Genomic DNA, 18,387 nt, shown 5'->3' on the forward strand with positions numbered 1-18,387 from the left:
AGAGGGGAGAAGGTCAGAGGGAGAAGCAGACTAGCCATGGAGATGGGAGCCCAGTGTAGGACTCGATCCCAAGACTCTGGGGCCATGACCTGAGCTGAAGGCAGTCGCTTAGCCAACTGAGCCACACAGGCGTCCCTTACAGCTTTCAAGAAAGGAAATTTCTAGGAGGAAATACATTTAAAATACATTAAGAAAAAAATTAAAATGACTACATAAAACTTTTCTTAAAGTAGTTTTACAAATATTAGCAACTGGATTCTAAAATCTACATAGGAACCTAGAAGTCCTGTAATAACCAAAGTCATTTTTAAAAAGAAAATTGGAGTCCTTATCCTACCTGATTTCAGGACTTAGTATAAACCCCAGCAATCAAGGTAATTTGGTTTTGGCGGAAAGATAAACATTTACATCAATGAACCAGAAAGGACATTCCAGAAATAGGCCCACACACAGATGGTCAATGGATTTTTTTTTCCCCAGTAGGGACAAGTCAAATGAATGGGAAAGAGACAATTTTTCAACAAACAATATTCAATCAACTCAATAACCAAAAGAAAAAAAGAAAAAAGAAATAGAACCCTGGCCCTTGTCTTACACCATATACAAAACACGAAACTTGCACAAGGATAACAAGCAAGCTCCGTGGGTTCTCCATGTCTGAGGCATCAGAGAACCCCCAGAGCAGGAAGTGAAAGTTATCAGCACAGAACCTGCCCAGAAGCTGGAATGAGAAATAGGATTAAGAATGATTAATAGGATTAAGAAGAATCAAAATGGTACCTTAGAGGCCCTGATACTTTATTTCATCCTTACTTCAAACTTGGGAGCTAGATACTTTTACTATCTCCACCCTACCAGTCCCCAAGAAGATAACGCTTAACCAGGGCTACACTACCTCTAACTAGGATAGCTGAGATTGGAAGGAAAGTCAGTTGGACCATGTGACCTACTAATTATCACAGGACACTGTCTTTCCAGCATGACCATGTTCCAAACAAATTAAGGAAAATGTCAGTTGAAGAAAGTTCTATCGCCGATGGAAGAAACATTTGCTATCTTTTCCCCAAACTAAAAGAAATAGTTAAAACCAATGTATTCTTAGCAGGTTACTCAACTACACCCCAGCACAATATCTTAAGGGCTGTGAGCTGTAATCCTCTTCCCACCAGCCTAACCAGAGGTCACTGGCAGAGCTTCCACAAAAGCTGCTCTAATTGTCAGAAAATGCAGACGTTTCCTCTCACCATTTGCTCTGCCTGGGATTCACCTGGGGATCACTGAGCAGTCGTCCTGAACTAGAATCTGTACAATCAACCATTGCTTGTGGACTGATAGATTCAATAGAAAGAGCAAAGCAATCAAGAGAGTATTCAATTACAATTCTACTTCCCCCCAAAAGTAGGTGATACAGGTAACTTGACTACTTTTGGTGTGAGTTCTATAAAATGCTTGATTACTGTTGATGAGTAGATGTCAACCCAGTAAATGTCCCTGATCATTGGTCTCTCAGATTCAGAAGGGAACAACACAAGCTTGGGGTTCTCCCATCCCCCCAAAATAAAGCAAGTGTGCCAGGCAGTCTTGGCTTCCCAGAGAAGATGGGACCAAAGTGGTCAGTGGGGGTCAGCAGACCTTGAGCCATCCTGTGCATTAGATGTCTGTCCCTTCTCTGGCATGATCCTGGATCCAGTTCTCCCATTTCTGGGTCCTATCTCTGAGGTCCACTGAGGCTCATGCCAGACTCTACTCATTGCGGTCTAGGATCATGCTGAAATTTTTGCGATGATTGAGGCCACATAGAGAATACCTATGGCCAAATCTGGACCAGAAATCTCTTATAAAAATCTTTTATAAGATTTTTCTTATAAAAATCTCTTTTATAAGAGATTTTTTAAATCTCTTATAAAAAATAGACAGATATTTCTATAAGATTGTGAGTACACTATGTCCCTTAAGAAATCATATTATTTAGGACATCTGGGAGACTTAGTTCACTAAGCATCTCTGTTTTGGCTCAGGTCATGATCACATGAGTGCTGGGATCCAGCCCCACATGGGAATCTGTGTTCAGACATCAGTCTGCCTGACAGTCTCCCCACCCCCATCCCTCCCCCTACTCATTTGCTCTCTGTTCTTCTAAAACAATCTTAAAAAAAAAAAAATCACATACTTTACATCGTAGATCTCAAATGAAATTGGAGATAATCTAGCTTAGCATTTCCCAAATGTCCTTTCTTCATGATTTTTGCTCTGTCTGTATCCTGCCGATATTTTTTACCTTTTTTTAATTATTATTATTATTGAAGTACAGTTGGATGTACAAAGTTCTATTAGTTTCAAGTGTACCACACAGCAGTTGGACAATTTTCTACAACAGGCAGCGTGACAAATGTTGTTACCATCTGTCACCATACAATGTCACTAAAATCTTACTCACTTTGTCCCCTAGGCTGTACTTTTCATTGCTATGACTTAATTATTTGTAACTGGAAGTCTGCACCTCTTCGTCCCCTTCACCCATTTTGCCTATCCTTCCAATCCCCCTCCTTTCTGACAACCAACCAGCCAGTTTGGTCTCTTCGAGTTTATTTCTATTTTACTTTACTATTTTTTCATTTCTCACCTTTTTTTTTTTTTTTTTACTTAACATTAATACTCAGAAAACTACATGCTTTATATAGTAATTATATTTATTCTAACATAAAACAAATAAATGAATAATACATTGCATCTCTCACCTAAAATCATCTCTACTGCCATCACTATATACAGATCTCACCTTCGTAAACACTCATCTCCTCCCATATATCTTTTCAGACGAACCAACTGGGTCCCAGGGCTGCTGACATAATTGGTGGCACGGCTGGGACTCACAGTCAGTTGTCTTGACTTGCAACACAGGCTGCTTTATAACATGCTGACTCAAGTCCGTGAAGGAAGAGCATGATGGATGGCGCAACTTTAAAAACTGACTGCACTCCTGGGCTCCATGTCGTGATTAAGTGTCTATACAGATGTCTAAGCAAAAACAAAGCAACCCCACCGTTCACACACACACACACACACCCTGCCACACACACACAAAGAAATTCTTCCTCCTTCATGCTTAATTATTTTAGCACATATGCTTCTCCCATCCTCATGTTTTTATCCTTCATCTTCACCCTCACCAGTGTTCTTCATTCAATCTCTGTCAGTGGTAACGACCTCTTCAAAAGTTGGAGCAAAGGCCAAGAGGTTGTACTTTGCCTGCAAATAATCATCTCTGTACCTAGCATCTTTGAGTGATTTACCCTGTTTTTTTAAGGCACTTTCCCAAGTTTTATCACTCTGAATCCTCACAATACTCCTGTACAGTACCTACTTAAGCTACACAGAGTATCTTTTTCAGGATGGCATGCTGGGATCAAAGAGACATCAGCCATATTTGTCCTACTAAGGAGAAAGAGGAAAAAGAAAAATTTAGTCAAGAGTTACCATAAAAATATCACAATATATCTGTTAATCGATTCCCCCTTGACCACATGTTTGTACTGCTAACATAAGTGATATGAGTGTATTCATGCCATTCTAGGAAATGAACCCTATTTCAATAAAACGTTCTATTTTATCCATTAAATTAAACGATGGGCTCATGGAAGCTGTCACTGAAGTCAGTTCAACATTCCAGCCCTTCATGAACAGAATAAAGAGTGACAGCCTCTTGATTAGAATGAATTTCTTTTCTATGGAACCACATGCAATATCCGTCTCCCTAATGGTTCTGAAGTCCTTGAAGTAGTGGCTATGGCAGTCAAAGGAAACAAACAAGGCTCCCAGGAGGGGACAAAATTTTTTCAGCTAGAACCACAAGAGCTCTGGAGGAAAAATAATTCCTTACCACATACCAGACAGACACATGGACAATGTTGGGGACCAAAGGCAGCCTCTTCAGCAATTTGATCATGCTTAATGTTGTCAGGCCAAGATATGGGATCTAGTAACCTAGGAATACAGGTCCCACACACACCCCAGGTCCCACTGGGTGGGTTTCATCAAGTAAATCACTCTTTAAACAAAACACACACACAGCTACTTTTGAAAGTTCACCAACTTTTAAAGGTCAGTTATAAATTTCCACAGCATACCATGTGGAAGCCTGACGAGCTTCAGAGTAAATGTGACTCTCTAATTGACACCTTCTTCACACGGAAGAGTTCACTCACCTCAACCTGACCTAGCATTTGCCAGTTCATCTCTCTCCCACCACCAATTACACTTTGTGGGAATAAATTTTAGTGGTTCTGCAATGATATTAGACCATACAATAAAGTCTTTGCCTTTCTGTGAACTCATAATACAACATCTTTTTTTTTTTTTTTTAAGATAAGGTGTTTTTTTTTTTTTTTAAAGATTTTATTTATTTATTTGACAGAGAGAGATCACAAGTAGGCAGAGAGGCAGACAGAGAGAGAGAGAGGAGGAAGCAGGCTCTCTGCTGAGCAGAAAGCCCGATGCGGGACTCTATCCCAGGACCCTGAGATCATGACCTGAGCTGAAGGCAGCGGCTTAACCCACTGAGCCACCCAGGCGCCCCATAATACAACATCTTGAACTCTGGTCTCCCATCACCTCTCTTCACTCCACTATTAGTTCAGGTCCAACACATCCCTTGGCTTCTCTTCCTTCTCCAATGCTGAGTCACTGTGCCTGCCCATTTATAAATGATGCTAAATAAAATATAAAAAATGAAGGGTTGCCTGGGTGGCTCAGTGGATTAAGCCGCTGCCTTCAGCTCAGGTCATGATCTCAGTGTCCTGGGATCGAGTCCCGCATCAGGCTCTTTGCTCAGCAGGAAGCCTGCTTCTCTCTCTCTCTGCCTGACTCTCTGCCTACTTGTGATCTCTCTCTCTGTCAAATAAATAAATAAAATCTTTAAAAAATATATATAAAAAATGAAACCTGCTGGAAAGTGCCCCTTTCCAAACCACACACTGATTAAAAAAATTTTAATACTTATGACAAAAAGATATGTTGGTACCTTTAGAATATAAGGAGGTCTTTAAAAATTAGAGAATAAAGCAAACACCCTGTAGGAAAGACTTTGGCAGATAACATAGGGCACCAAGTTACATGTGTAAATTACTGGTAAGTAAGTGTAAACCACTCAAAATTAAGTAATCAGCAATCAAATGTATCAATTTTAAAAATAGTCTTATTTTCCTGTCTGGTGATTGGCCTATTTTTAAAATACTAATTCCCGGTTTTGGCTATGGTATGAGAAAATAAATTCTCCTAATATGTTTGTGGGAATAAAAGTTGGCCTGCTCTCTATGGAAGGCAACTTGCAATGTATTTAAGCAAAGTTAGAATGAGCACCTCATGTATTAAAATACTTGCATTCTTAAAAATTATCCTGAAGGGGGTTCCTGGGTGGCTCAGTGGGTTAAGCATTTCCCTTTGCCTCAGGTCATGATCCTGGTTATCCTGGAATGGAGCCCCACATATGGCCCCCTGCTCAGTGGAAAGCCTGCTTCTCCCTCTCCCACTCCCCCTACTTGCGTTCCCTCTCTAGCTGTGTTTCTCTCTGTCTAATAAATAAATAAATAAATAAACTTTAAAAAAAATAGAACTTCCCTATGACCCTGCCATTGCACTCCTGGGTATTTACCCCAAAGATACAGATGTGAAAAGAAGGGCCATCTGTACCCCAATGTTTATAGCAGCAATGGCCACAGTCGCCAAACTATGGAAAGAACCAAGATGCCCTTCAGCGGATGAATGGATAAGGAAGATGTGGTCCATATACACTATGGAGTAGTATGCCTCCATCAGAAAGGATGAATAACCAACTTTTGTAGCAACATAGACGGGACTGGAAGAGATTATGCTGAGTGAAGTAAGTCAAGCAGAGAGAGTCAATTATCATATGGTTTCACTTATTTGTGGAGCATAACAAATATCATGGAGGACAAGGAGTGTTAGAGAGGAGAAGGGAGTCGGGGTAAATTGGAAGGGGAGGTGAATCATGAGAGACTATGGACTCTGAAAAACAATCTGAGGGGTTTGAAGTGGCGGGGGTGTGGGAGGTTGGGGTACCAGGTTGTGGGTATTATAGAGGGCACGGATTGCATGGAGCACTGGGTGTGGTGAAAAAATAATGAATACTGTTTTTCTGAAAATAAATAAATTGAAAAAATTATCCTGAGGAAGCAGCAAAGATGAAACAAAAATTTCTATGAAGGGTTACTCCTATTATAGCAGTACTTATCACATTATAAATTTGGAGACAGAGGTCTGAAATTATTGAACTGGTTAAATGAATTATGTTATATAGAATGTGATAGAGCAATTAAAAATAGTCGTGTAGAATTATTAATGTGTACAACATGTAAAAATGGAAGGTAAATCACATACTCTAACATATACAGAATATTTTTCATATAAGAAATATTGAGGGGTGTTTGGGTGACTCAGTCGATTAAGTGCCTGACTCTTGGTTTCAGCTCAAGTCATGATCTCAGGGTCAGGAGATCCAGCACCATGTTGGTCTCTCTCTCGCTCTACCCACCTCTTTCTCTCTCTCCCACCCCTGGCTTTCTAATAAAAGAAATATATTTAAGCTGTAAGAATTTTTGCTTTGTGATTTTTTCAAAAATTCCAAATTTCTGTAACACACAGGTATAGTTTTCATCATCAGATTCAAGGCGTATGTACCATGTCCTTACTCAATCAGCATCAATGCCCCAGATACACATTATTCAATCCATTTTATCTACCTTGGATATTTTTTAAATGTTATTTCATATGGATGAAAAACTCAATGCACTCCCACATGGCATGATCATATTTGTACCCATTCCACTCACAGGAAGGGTCCACTTCAAGCTCATAAGAAGTACTATATAGATGGAAGGGGCGCCCAAAAATATTAACCTGAGACACAAAATCTGAGCGCCCAAAGCTAACTGTCCTCTCAAGTGTGTTATGTTTTCCATGGTGGCCAATTAGAATACGCTCTATAGAGGATCCTGATACTTAAAGACTTCTCTCATCTTCATAAGCCAATCAATAGGTCAGAAGCTGTAGATATCCTTCAGACACAGAGTGAGTCATTCTACATCAACAATCCAGGGTCTCAGTGTCAGAGACACTGAGTCCAGTCTTTAAACTCTTCTATTTAAGGCCATAAGTAATCCTGAGGCAATGATTCAGATGTCCTGGCCTTAATGGATGAGAACTGGGAGACCCTGTGCTCCATTTCCTTGTGCCATTTCTCCATTAAAACCATGCTCTGAGTCGTTTTCTAAAGGGCCCTAGAGAATTGGGCAATTCATTGAATTTGCTCTGCTGCATTAAAATAGCAGTCCACAGGGTACCACTTGTACTTCATTCCAGAGATCAATGGCGCACTCCATCCAATGCAGAAGAAATTCACAGTCATCCTTTTGCACCAGAGTTTGAGTCCGAGGTCAGTTTCAAATTTCACTCCCAACCATATGGCTATTTCCTCAGGAGTAAGTCGTCCTTGGGCAGTGATCAAAAAACTGAGCCACGGACAGAAAAGCAAGTGCCGCCATGGGTCCTGCAGCATTTTCTGGGAAAGTAAGTACCTTTCAGAGGACTAAAATACAATACTTGAGCTATTTTAATCCCAATCTTCAATGTGATTTGACTTAAAAATTTCTACATGTGATGACTTCATAGAGTTGGAAATACGAGTTAAAGCTCAGTGAATGCCTTTAATACTAGTAGGACTGGTTTTGAGGTTGTAGTTGATGAGGTGATGGAGTGAAATTTTTTGAAGCCAACGGCATCATCTTACTTCCCTAAAGTAATGAAATATGTAAGACACTGGTCGTGCCTCCCTAAGTGTTATCAATAGTGGCCCAAATGTCCCTGCTGGAATCTCAGTATTTATTTAAATTAATAGCCTGGATCAGTCACTCTTTCTAAGCAGATCTTTTCTGCTTATTATTCCTTTTCTTTAGTCTGCTTTAGAAGGAAGACCAAATGTGAAGCAAATTGGACAACTTGAGCCAATCAAGAAATGTCCTAGGGATCAGCTGGTTTTCTCACAGTATACTCTTTCTTTCTTTTCAGCTAGTCCTGGGCTTGGCTTTGATATTGAGACAAGAGGTTAGTCAAGGATGGGAGATTATAGCCATGTACATTTAAACAGCAATCAAGCCCCAGATAGATGTACATTATGTCATCAATTTGATCTTTTCCCTGTGGCAAGGAGCTCTCAACCACCCATCTTTATTTCAGGGGAAATGGCCAAACCCAATTTCACAGGTAAAATAAAGTCCATTTTCCCCATGATGTGGCCATTTATAAACAGGATGCCTGGCCTTGAAATAGAAGGGGCTTTATTCTTAGACAAAAGGTCAGAGACATCTGGCCTCAATATTGTGTTCTGTTGGCAATAAAACATTTTCTCTCTTGGAAAACTTCAATGTTGAGGACCAGTTAGGAAAATTGCCAGTCTTGTCCTAGTTAACAGAGCTAAAATTTATTCTTAATATTTGTTCTCTTATAATTTAATAGGAGTCTAACAATATCCAACTTCCTTTTAGCATTTTGCATCAAAGTATAATAAAAAGATATGGTAAAGGGGCTTTTAGAGAGGATAAAAACTTTATGAGCATAAAGTCTCTAGTTAAATGCTTGTGGATGCTTATTTAGCTGTTTTTCTTCATTAAATATGAATTATAGCTCTTTAAATGCTGATTTGGAAATCAGGAAGGTTTAGTTTTACTCTACTGCTTTATATCCACAGGCAACATAAATCTATTTAAAAGCTGATTTAAGAAAGCAACTTGGGGAAGCAAATTGCTGGTGATTTGATCCCTTGAATTTTGCATGCTACATAATCAGAATCAGGTTGTACTGAGTACCAAAAAGGTTCGTTTGAACGTGACTGAAAAAGAAAATTATTCCTTAAAAGTCACAGGATGGGTAGTGGTGGAGCTCAGGGTTAAGCTGCAAAACTCAGCACATGTTTCAAAAGCCAAACAAGGCCCCATCAGAAACAGAGAGGGTAAGGAGAAAGTCTGAGGTGTTTTTTTTAAACATCCATATGTTGGCTTCTTCATTGGAAAATATTCCTAATTAGTAAAACCACAACCCCAAATGCAGCAATACATGTGGATTATCATTTTAATACTAAAAGCAAACTAGTTTTGTTCATATAACATTAAACTGATCATTATGAATAGGACAAGATCTTGTTCTCACATTCAGCAAAGTGGACTCTTTGAGATCAAGGTTATCCTCATTCACCAAGCCACTGTTTTGTAGTCTTCCACAAAACAAAAAAAGAAATGGGGTAGAGACATCCCTATTTCCAGCTCACCCTACAGTAATTTATTATCCAAAGGGACATCAGGAATTGATGGAATTGAAAACTATTGTATAGCATTGACAGGGTTGTTTTAATACTTCTCTCAATCTGTGGTGACACAAACTGATTTACTTCCCATTTGCCAGCAAAAGAAAAATGGACTTTCTATGCACTATGTACTAACACACAATCTCCCTCCCAACTCCCTAACTACAAGGCAAAATCAACACACACGCACACAGGCAGACTTTTCATCTTTCTTGTTTATTGCAGGATTCTCAGCAACAGACTCTAGTACTTAAATTCATTCTTTTGACTTAATAACCATGTGTCCAATTGTACAGCATATGACCCCATCAATTTCAGCTATTTAAACAAGCACATTCTATGACAGCAATGCCTGACAGCTTTTTGTTTGGCTGACACATAAATCCCCTTTGCCAACCCCCAACAGCACAGGTAGATTTCAGTATATTTTTTTTTAAATAAAGCAAAAAAAAAAAAAAAAAACAGCAGGCACATTTTCAAAGCCTTCCATTTTTTTACTAGTAAATCAGAATCAATCATTCAGAGTGAAGTCAGTATTTTTTTGCTTTAATTTTTTTTTTTACCTTCAAAGGGTAAAGAAAAATTATACAGTTGTTATTTCATCAAAAAATGGAATTTTTTAGCCAACTTTCAGAACTCAAGCTGGAAAGGTGGCAAGAAAAACAAGCAAACTTGCTAATGCAATTTTATTACTGTGTATTGTGGCAATCTTTCAATGAAATTACTGTAGGTATATGAAAGATTCTACTGGACAGGAACCACTCCACTGGTGAAGCTTGATGGTTACAGAAGTTATTTCAGGAAAAAAAAAGTCTCCTTTCTCTTCAATCTAAACCACTCTGGACATGTTTTAAACAAATTCCAACCTACTTGCACATCAAAGATGTTGTACTGACAAGACTACTACTTACTTTAAGATAAGGAATAGAGAAACTAAGTTTGAGGCAACAGAGAAGTAGATGTGAAAACATAAGGGCAGGGCTGCCTGGCTGGCTCAGTCACTGGAGGGTGTGACTCTGGATCTCCAGGTCAGGAGTTCAAGTTCCACATTCAGTGTTCAGATTCAAGCTACTAAACAAACCAACAAAAACAAAAAACAGAAAACAAGACAAAAAAAAGGGGGGGGGGGAGGAGAAGGAAAAAAGGGCTGTAAGCCACTGCTTAAGAAACCCCCCCCAAAAAAAACCACAAAAGGACTACATCACTCAGTATAGGTAAGATAACAATTACACAGATTAAGTAACCAATTCTTTGAAATTTCCCAAATTCTCCCCTGAAGAGTGGTTATTATGGAGAACCCAAGTAAAAGAAGTTATCAAGTTGCTTAACTAAGACTCAGTTATAACTAAGGATTTTCTTAATAAACTGGCATAATTCAGTTGTCTCTGGCAACAAAGTAAGATATTTTTCCCAACAAGGTAAATAGGTTGTTGGAAGAAAAGGAAAAATACACAGAATAGTCTCAGTCCTGTCATTTAATGCATTGCTCTAAATCATGGGGGGAGGTAGGTAGAGGAAATTTGTTTTTCTTTTCAGGTAACTCCCCTACCTTCCCTCACCTCACCATAAGGGATTCTCAAGAAGTTCTCCAGAGGGAATGGGTTCTTAGTTGAGGCCTAAGTCCTGTCATTGTAGGATGATTCTTCAGCCAATATGTGAACCAGCATGGATGTTTCTCTTTCTTCATATGATGGGATCTAAACTTATCCAAAAAGCTAGAGAGGCCCCATCTGTTCCCAATGGAATGGCAAAGTATGCAACAATAGTTGCATATGGATTACTTAAATTAAAGAACAGGGGAAATCCTAAAATGTCTGTTTACCTGATCCACCACGTGCGTGTGGCAGCAGAAGGCTTTGTCGTGGGAGCAATGACTCTTGGTATGGGCTATTCCATGGATAAGGAATTCTGGGCAAAGCCTAAACCTTAGAAGAAGAGAAGCGGTCTTGGTTTTGTTGCTGGTGCTTGCTGATGCTTGTTAGGCATCTCATATTGCATTTTTATGTTCATGTTGAAAACAAATCATTTGAATGGGTCAGACAATAGCACAGTAATTTAAATATTGGCTTCCTTTCTTGCAGCTTGATTTGCCTGGTAACCAAATTACTAGTGACCAGTTAACTAGCTAGGTCATTCAGGGGAGTCCAATTAGCACAAAAGAAATACGTCTCTTCTAAATGTACTTGATAGTAGTAAAACACGCTCCTTTTTAAACTCTTCTGTCAAAATTAGAAGAGGACAATATGGCAATCCTGGAGTACTCCAGTTACTGCAGAATATCACATGCTTTTGATGTTATGTGGGAATCCCATTTAACATTTCTCTAGATGTTTTGCAGACTGAGTGAGTACTTCACGTTTTAGGGCTGGATGGCTCTTAACCCTTTCAGAACACTGCATGGAATACAGTATTATAAGCTTCCCCACAACCGAAAGTACGTGTATTTAAACCAAACCCAGAAAGCTGCTAACAGTTGCCTAGAAGTAGTATTTATTTCAGAATCATACTTGTAAACATGAGAATAACTTCACTGTGGATCCCAGTTTAGCATTTTTTTGTAACTACAGGGTTGTATTTACACTGTTGTTGTATTAGAGCAATTTTTAAATGTTAACTTGAAATAGAAATGTGTATTTTAAGTACTAATGCAAAGGTAAATGAAAAACACTTTTTAAATGTATGACATTTGTCTCTCTGTAAGATTCATAAATGTTAACAAATTACCTATACTGAAGCGATTAATGATTTATCAGCAAGGTGGTTTGGTCAGACATTATACAGAAATGTTGGTGTACTACAGGATGCTTTATTACCATTTTGAAATGTTCTGGTCTAACGTGAATGTATGTTCTATCTACTGAATACAGTCTCTCGTGATGCGCAGTCATACTTCTTACTTTTGTTGAGGCATCCTACTCATCTGACTCCTCATTCAGAATCTTTTGTCTAAATCTTATATTCTCTTTTTGGAAGGGGAAAAAAAATCATGTGATCTACACACTGGCCTCCATTAAGTCATAGCTCAGAGGTTGCTGAACGAGTGTATTCATGGATAGAACTAGGAGCTATATTTTATTTCTATTCCCATGGGTGCCTGGGTGGCTCAGTCATTAAAATGTCTGCCTTTGGCTCAGGTCATGATCCCAGGGTCCTGGGATCAAGTCCACAATAGGGCTCCCTGCTCAGCGGGAAGTCTGCTTCTCCCTCTCCTACTCTCCTTGCTTGTGTTTCCTCTCTCACTGTGTCTCTCTGTCAAATAAATAAATAAAAATCTTAAAAAAAAAAAAACTTTCTTTAAAAAAAAGAAGAGAGTTTACTATAACCTGGCCTTTCCTCAATTTCCAAAACATTCAACTGAGCCTGAAATATGCTTACTATTATACATGGATTACATATATGTATGGCATAAGACAAAATGTCCTAACACTTTCTTGGAAGTTAATTCAGAACAGGAAAGGAAATCACTAGTGTGGAAGAGAGAGGTAATGAGAAAATATCCATGCCCATTCTAGTAAGGACTGTGAACAAGAACAGGGCTGAATTTCACTTCCTTCTCCTGCTGTCCCCATTCCTTCCAAGGGAAGGATGTTGACCAGCGATTGTTAAGATCAGTTGGGAAATCAGAACCTTACTAAGGATGGACTTCAACTAGAAGCAGGAAAGGCCTAGCCAACCCCTATTCACCTGAGAATTTCCCAATCTCTTGGAGACATTTAAATAAAGAATGCTCACTAAACCCGTTATACTTCTCTTGCCCCTTCCTGGTCACATTAATTTGTTATGCATTACTGAAGTAAACAGAGAAACAGGTATTTTATAGTAAAGAGTTTTTTTCTTTATTTCAAGGTGGATATCCTCATCTTTTGAAAGTGATCCTCAATTTAAATTGGCAAGTTCATGAAGTATCTACTATATATTATGTAATAAAGTCCCTGTTGGAGTACAGTTTCAATAAACCTAGCATTTAATATAGATAAGATACTACAAAAACATAATTCAGACCCAGATCAAAGATACAGAAACTCTCTAATAGGAGACCTAAATCAAGAAGAAAAAATGTGAATTTCTGTATCCTTGGAACAAGGTAAGGCTCTTAAAGAAATACTAATAAATAACTGTAATTATTTAGAGTAGGGGTTATTCAGTTGGAGGGATCAGCAAACCTAGATTTCAAAGACTTCTTTGTGGAGGCCATAATTTGAAAAAGGAGGAAAAGTAAATTATCTAAGACTGATGAATCACAGAACTGTATCCCTTAAACAAATAAAAGTTTATATGTTAATTTAAAAAAAGAAAAGGAATCCCAGGGTCCTGGGATCGAGCCCCACATCTGCTCAGCAGGGAGCCTGTTTCCTCCTCTCTCTCAGCCTGCTTCTCTGCCTACTTGTGGTCTCTCTGTCAAATAAATAAATAAAATCTTTAAAAAAAAAAAAAAATCCAAGCCTTTCCTAACCCAATTTGCCACTCTCCAAGAATGATTCTGGGATTCTAGAAATCTAGTTAATCATTAACGTTTTACACCACATTTGATAAAATTTCATCCTTAGGAAAACACTGAATTTTGTGGTGTTTTACAGGTCGATAAAGGGAGGCTGCCTGACTTCAACTTTTGTAAGTAATAAGTCATGCAATTAAAAATGAATCCAAGTCCTTCTTCTTCAAGTCCAGAATAAGAAGCAGTATTTCTCCTAAATAAACACAAGAACTGATGGTGACCATGAACCATTCATTTAAAATATAAAAGGGGGAATGAGCCCCATTTGGAAAATTTATGTAATAACTCAGGATGAAAAATCTTCCACACTGAGGATCTCTGTAAGTCAGAATGGCACAGAGCCAGGTCTGCCATAGACCTGAGTGTGTCTCTTGGGCCACTCTACTGCAGACCTAAAATCCCTGTTCTAATTGAAGTGAAACTCAAGTGACTTTTGTGTTGGAGCCATGGTGGGATAGCAGTGGGGAAATGTGAACTTTGCTAACGCCTTCTTAGTTCTTAGTTGATGAATGCTAATAAAAACTGGCCTGACAGAGAAGCAAAAAGAAATAAAATACAGTACCAATAGAAAGAAAGAGAAAAAACCACCATTCCCTTCCCACCTTCCAGTTATGATGTCTCAGTTTCATTAGGATTGTGAAGAAAAACGAAATCTCTTCAAGCCTAATGCAAAATTGTTTATCCCTTTGTAGCAATATCAGGCTCTGCTCAGAAGAGGCAAGCAAAACAGCATTTTGGAGTTTATGAGGAAAATCATTTTCTAGTTTTCTCAGAATTCAAATGAAAGCTGTGGTTTGAAGCCACTGAAACAGAATTAAATGTGAAGTATAGAAGGGATTAATTTCATAAATTTCTTAAGTTGTTGATGGAACCATCTGGCAGTTTGAGAGATAACCATTAAAGTCTATACAAGAAAATTTCTTTCTGTAAGATTATAATGACTAAATATTATAACAGCAGGAGAATAAAAACTAATGCATATTTTATCATTGAAAACAAACACTCTGGACTCTACAGTCATGCGGAATTTCGGCTCACTTCTAAAGGAAACCAGCTAATGGGAGATAGGCCCCTTCAAAAACCTCAGAGGTACCCCTTCACGTGATCTCAGAGGCCTGCCGAGGAATATTCCCCTGCACTTCTCTGAGGACAACTGTGACCCAGAGAAGTTGGTGACAACCAGTGTCAAGTCTAAATGGTACCTATGAGGTTTGAATTAAGATCATTCTTGCTCAAACACTATATGCCACCAAATCCCACTGCCGCCTATAGCAATCAACACTACCTGGCAGGTGTAAGTGAGGACTAGGAACTTCATTTTAATTACCTACCCAGGTGTTTCTGGCCAATCTGAGAGTCAATGATTTGCCAAGTGTTTTCCAGATCATTCTCCCTTCTGTTTCTCAATGCAGTCCTGATTGAATTATCATCACTATTCTAAGAGACTAGGTTCCATTTCAAAGTAACTGGGCTCACAGACAAAAGCCATATAACTTATGCTTGGATTTCATCAGAATCCCCCAAGAAGCCAGGAAAACATAAAGACACCTTGACACCACCGCCCCGCCCCACCCCACCCCACCCCTCGGGGAAAAAAAAAAAAAGCAGTTCCCTCAGATTGAGCCCACATATCCATATTTTAATCAAGTCCCCAAGTGTTCCTAATACCTCTTTAAATCTGATGTCTCCATCTAGAACAGGTGGTCGGTCAGCCTTCTCAAACCCAAGTAAAGTGGGACTGATGTCCACCTCCAGCATGTGTGGGGTGGGCAGCTTCACACAAATCGTTTCCCCTCTTTATAATTTTTTTTTTTTTTTTTTTGCCTGAAAAATGGAGGTCATTCATAGCCAAGCCATAAAATTCTTACAAGGACCAATGAATGCCTGTGTTCTGAAGAGAGTATGGGGCACCACCTCAAGGTCAGCAATTGTTCATCCATGACTGCTCTGAAAGTCCCACAGCTGGAGAGCTGAGCGAGGCTTCCAGAGAAAGTACCCAGTACAAGCTCTTTCAGGGCAAGGCTGTTCCCCACAGATGCCCAACAGGACTCGGGAGACAAAGAACGTGTCGGACAGGAACAGGGTTTTAAATACCTGAGCTCTGCACAAAGGGACGGATGGTTGCCGGCTGCTGTGGGGGGCAGGGCGGGAACCCCCCCATCCTTTGTCCAGCGCAGTCCCCCCTCTATCTTCACCTCAGCTTCTCGGGAGGCCCCTCCACGAACACCTCACCCGGCTCCTTCCACGGCTCACTCCCGACACAGCTCCGGCAAGCAGTCAGTATTCTCCTCACCGGGCTCACAGGAGTGATTCGAAACAGCCTTGGAAGCCGTCAGTCCTCACACAGCCGCGCCGCTAGCACAACCTCGATCAAATACGCCAGGGGTGCCACGGACAACCGGTCTGAGGCGGCCTGGCCCCGGATGTAGAAACCTTCCAGGCCAAACCACGTGACAAAGGCCACGCAGTGGGTAAGCGGCACCACGGAGACGGCGGAGGGCCAGGGATTCGGAACCTCAGGAGCCCCCAGGGTGAAACGTGCAACAGCCCCGCGCGCCGCGCCCAACGCAAGCAGAGACGGGAGCAAGGCCCAGGCCATCACACACGGGAAGGTGGCCGCTTTCACAAACAAGGAAGCCGGCTTACGGGGCTCGTCATGGGGGGCAAGATGAAGTCTTCATACCTGCCACCGAACCTTCAAGCTTCTATGGAAGCCTTCCCCGGCTTCAGGCGTTGACCCTCCGGAGGATCTCCGCCACACGAGCTCCCAGGAGGCTGCGTGTGTCCTGGAAATCAGCTGCTCGTGAGATAATTGTCGGCAGCTATGCCCAATCCAAGGCCGAGGAGGGGTGAGGAGGAGCCTCTGACCGCCTGGGTCCAGCCCCAGGGTCAACCCGGGGTGCAGTTCTCTCACCGATGTCCCATATATCCCAACAAATCCATATATTATGCTTTGCCCAGTTTGGCACCGTTCCCCCCCATCAGCTGCTCCAAGAACGTTTCTATGATATTCTGGCAAGTTTCTCCCAGGCTCCCTAAACCCCCTCATCCTCACCTCGGTCTCTGCTCTGCACGGACCCAGCCCTGGCTACCGCGGGTCTGTAGCCTTGGCACTGGTAACGAAACTGGATGCCAGCTTGGTGATTCGCTCCAACCAGGCACTCCAAAGTCCTTGCTCGCCATCTTTCCACCTTCATCACCACCACGGCCATTCTCAGGCCGGCTACCCTCAGACTCCTGAAATCTCCAAAACGCACCCTTGAGTCTAAAACGATTCTGTATGTCCTATGCCTGGAACTGCTCCCCGCGCTGGCTTGGACCTGCAGTGTTAACTCCCTTTCTCCAAAACATTAATACGAGCCCTTAACAAATGACCACAGAGACAAAGGCCAGATCTCTCTTGTTTCTTTCTGTGTTCAACCATGAATTTGTTTTGAATGAATCCACAAGTGAACAATTCCTTTTGGTCTTCTGATTTTCCCAATATAAATCAAGAAATGATTTGGAGCTTTTTTTTTTTGAATAAATGATATCTAGGTCATACCAGAATCAGCGACTAGCATGTAGCAAATTTTATGGTACTCACAGACAGTGGCTATTAAAGATCACTGTATTTACTTACTCCTACATGCAGCAGACATCTACTGAGTGCCTTCTGGACGTCAGAAACTGTTCCTGACACAAGGGTACGACCTTGAACAAAAGTCATGTCCTCTGCTTACATGGGGCCTAACTTCTATGAGAGGAACCCCAAACAAAAAGGAAACAAGTAAATAAAAATACAATTTGTTACTTGTAAGAGATTAAAAATAAAAAAAGAAGTAGTAAAATAAAATAAAATATCATAATATAAAGTGAATAGGGGAGCCTGATTTAAAATAAGTAGGAAGGCATATATGTAAGAAGGTAGTATTTGAGCCCAGGCTTGAATTTGCTTGAAGCAAAGATTTTATTTTTGCACAGCAGCAAGGAAGTATCTCGGGAAGAAGAAACACAGGTCTCGAGGTAGAAACAAATTTAAAATCTTAGAGAAAAAGATAGCAGGCCGGGAGAGCTATGTGATAATGAGCAAGGCTTGGCGTGGTCCGGGATGGAGTCCCAGAAATCAGGCAAGGACAGACCCTTTAGTGGAGGCCTGGGGGCCGGATCACAATTGTCAATTATACAGAGTTTAATGTGACAACAATCATACTGAGTTTTTAAAAAAGAATACTAGGTTTACCGTGAATGTGGGGAATGAATAGATAGCATGGGGATAAGTCCGGGAGCCCCAAAGAGGCAGCTGCAGGAGTCTACGAGAGGAACGGGAGCCTGAATCCTGAGCAAACTAGAATGAGAAATGGAACAGAACAAAAATAGTGTGGGTTTGCAGTAGACATTGCTGTAGATCCCGCCTGTTTTTGCCCAGATACTTGAAGGTAAAGCCACTCTGCATAAGAGCTCTCAAAAAGCCCTCATTCTTGACCACCACCTTTTCTGAATCTTTTCAAGGAGAGACAACAATTGGATTTATAAACTT

At 40.4% G+C, this 18,387-nt stretch overlaps 1 long non-coding RNA gene and 1 pseudogene across 2 annotated transcripts in view; one reads left to right on the top strand and one right to left on the bottom strand.

Annotated features, from left to right (window-relative positions):
• Positions 1 to 16,284, bottom strand: part of LOC116585974 — a 551,498-nt gene extending 535,214 nt beyond the window's left edge. For both annotated transcript variants that reach the window (XR_004283830.1, XR_004283828.1), the window contains exon 1: positions 15,963 to 16,284. This is a non-coding gene — a long non-coding RNA (uncharacterized LOC116585974). The remainder of the gene's footprint in view (positions 1 to 15,962) is intronic.
• On the top strand, positions 11,027 to 11,325 carry LOC116585973 (annotated as a pseudogene).
• Positions 16,285 to 18,387: the final 2,103 nt, after the last annotated feature.

The sequence above is a fragment of the Mustela erminea genome, chromosome 3 (assembly GCF_009829155.1).
Source record: "Mustela erminea isolate mMusErm1 chromosome 3, mMusErm1.Pri, whole genome shotgun sequence".
NCBI lineage: Eukaryota > Metazoa > Chordata > Mammalia > Carnivora > Mustelidae > Mustela > Mustela erminea.